A 3150-nucleotide genomic window follows, 5' to 3' on the forward strand; every position below is an offset into this window, starting at 1 on the left:
AAATTCTGAGGTAAACAAATAAATGATCTATTATAAGACAATTAAAAATCTGACTGATGAACTGACTAAATTATTTGAATCATCATCTCTAGTCAAAGCATTAAATTATCCTCAATATAATTAATCAGATTTCTTTTGGGAATATAAATCTTTGAAAAATTGTGTTGGGTGAGTCATTAACTTCTTGACTGTGTCTCTCACATCTTTGTTCCTGAGGGTGTAGATCAAAGGATTGAGCATGAGAATGACCACCATATAAAATACAGAACCTACTTTGACTATGAGCCATGAGATTTTGGAGTGGGGGACACAATAGAGGAACAGGACGGTCCCATGGAAAATGGTGATGATGCTCAGGTGGGAGGCACAGGCAGAGAAAGCTTTATGGCACCCACCAGCAGACGGCATTTTCATGACAGTGACAAAAATGAAACTATAAGTAGTGGGAACAGTTACCAGGCTGCTCACCTCACTGAATATGGTGATGACAAAACATATCACTTGGCTGATGTAGGAGTCAGAGCACAGGACAGAGATGATGACTGAGTGCTCACAGACAAAATTATTCATGATGTTAGACCCACAGAAGGATAATGCCAAGAGGAAACAGGTAAGAGTCAGGGAGGAGACTATACTCCATGCGTAGGTCCCTGCCACTTATGATGTGCATGACTTTGGGGACATGACAACTGTATAGAGGAGAGGGTTACAAACAGCCACAAATCTGTCATAGGCCATCACTGCCAATATGAATGTTTCTGCCACTACAAATGTGGAAGCTAAGAAGAATTGCATGATGCATCCCATAAAGGAGAATGTTCTGTCTTCCACAGCCAAGTTGTCCAGCAGTTTGGGGGTAACTGTACTGGAGTGACAAGAATCAACAAAGGACAAGTGGCTGAGAAAAAGCACATGGGGTGAGGAGTTTGNTGTCTCATAAGGGCACTCTCATTGGATTTAGGGCCCTCCCTAATTCACTATGATCTCATCTTGATCCTTATCTTATTTACAAGTGCAAAGATCCTATTTCCAAGTAAGGGCACTTTTGAGGTTCTACATGGACGTAATTTAGGAGACACTGTTCAATACACAACACTTGTGTTACTTCACATATTGTTCTCAGGTATTCTGTTAAATTCTGAGGTAAACAAACAAATGATCTATTATAAGACAATTAAAAATCTGACTGGTGAACTAACTAAATTATTTGAATCATCATCTCTAGTCAAAGCATTAAATTATCCTCAATATAATGAATCAGATTTCTTTTGGGAATATAAATCTTTGAAAAATTGTATTGGGTGAGTCATTAACTTCCTGACTGTGTCTCTCACATCTTTGTTCCTGAGGGTGTAGATCAAAGGATTGAGCATGAGAATGACTACCATATAAAATACAGAACCTACTTTGACTATGAGCCATGAGATTTTGGAGTGGGGGACACAATAGAGGAACAGGATGGTCCCATGGAAAATGGTGATGGTGGTCAGGTGGGAGGCACAGGTAGAGAAAGCTTTACGGCACCCACCAGCAGAAGGCATTTTCATGACAGTGACAAAGATAAAACTATAAGTAGTGGGAACAGTTACCAGGCTGCTCACCTCACTGAATATGGTGATGACAAAACATATCACTTGGCTGATGTAGGAGTCAGAGCACAGGACAGAGATGATGACTGAGTGCTCACAGACAAAATTATTCATGATGTTAGACCCACAGAAGGATAATGCCAAGAGGAAACAGGTAAGAGTCAGGGAGGAGACTATACTTCATGTGTAGGTCCCTGCCACTTATGATGTGCATGACTTTGGGGACATGACAACTGTATAGAGGAGAGGGTTACAAACAGCCACAAATCTGTCATAGGCCATCACTGCCAATATGAATGTTTCTGCCACTGCAAATACAGAAGCCAAGAAGAATTGCATGATGCATCCCATAAAGGAGATGGTTCTGTCTTCCACAGGCAAGTTGTCCAACAGTTTGGGGGTAACTGTACTGGAGTGACAGGAATCAACAAAGGACAAATGGATGAGAAAAAGCACATGGGGTGAGGAGTTTGGGATTGATCCTGATGATTATGATCTTTTCCACACACAGAAAGACAAATACTGAATGATATTAGTTATATGTAGAATCTTTTTAAAAAATCAAACTCACAGAGACAGTAGAATGATTACTTGTGGCTGCAGTGGGGGAGGAAAACAGATATTGGTTAAATGGAACAAACCTTCATTAATAACATAAATAAGCACTGGAAGCCTAATGTGCACCATAATGACTATAATATAAAATATTATATTGCATTCTTGATATTTTTTCTGAGGGTAGAACTCTGTGTTCTCACTACAAAAAAATACTACCTATGTGAAGTGATGGATATGTTAATCAGTTTTTTGAGAAAATTGATTTGCAATGTACACATGTATCAAAATATTAGGCAGTAGGCTTTAAATATACACAATTTTTATTTGTCTATCTTACATCAATAAAGCTGGAAAACAGAAAAAGAAACTCAAAACTCACAGAAACTTCCCCACAGGACATTTGTTGAGTTCTGGTGATGCACTGAAAGCTGTTGACCTGAACCAGAAAGGCAGATGGGCATCTTCCACAGAAATTTCATGGCACTTAAGAGACAAAATCTGACAAGGGAATTGGGAGCTTCCACCAAAGCTTGACCATATCTCTGACTTTAAAGTTTTATTGAGTAGCAGGAGAAAGAGCTGAAGTCAAACTTCTGGAAGGTAGAGCTTAATCTGTATCTGCCTTTCAGATGAGAGAGAAGCACATGCCTGTCAAGTCTTAATCAAAACCTCAGCAGGGCTACATCCAAGGAGAAGTAATAGATTATGGTATGGGCTGAATTTTATCAAAACTTTGTATGTCCATCCAGTGAATTGTAATGGCTCATTTCTTAATCTAAGGAAGATCTCTCTTGTGCTCTTTTAATCCAAACTTTCATGATAAATTACTGTTTTAAATTTCTTCTGTTTAAAATCCAAGAATAGTTATTTTTTTTCTGCTGACCAAACATGGACTCATATATAGCCTGTCTTTTCTGAGAATCCACAGCAATGTGAAAACCATTTTTTTTTTAATGAACAAACTACATCCCTAAACTTGAATCAAAATACGACAACTACTTGG

The 3150-nt window shown here is 38.6% G+C and overlaps 1 pseudogene; it reads right to left on the minus strand.

Annotated features, from left to right (window-relative positions):
- Positions 1-1244: 1244 nt before the first annotated feature.
- LOC103610204 overlaps positions 1245-3150 on the minus strand; it is a 24369-nt pseudogene continuing 22463 nt past the window's right edge.

This window comes from Galeopterus variegatus, unplaced genomic scaffold (genome assembly GCF_000696425.1).
Source record: "Galeopterus variegatus unplaced genomic scaffold, G_variegatus-3.0.2 Scaffold10757, whole genome shotgun sequence".
In the NCBI taxonomy this organism is placed as follows: domain Eukaryota; kingdom Metazoa; phylum Chordata; class Mammalia; order Dermoptera; family Cynocephalidae; genus Galeopterus; species Galeopterus variegatus.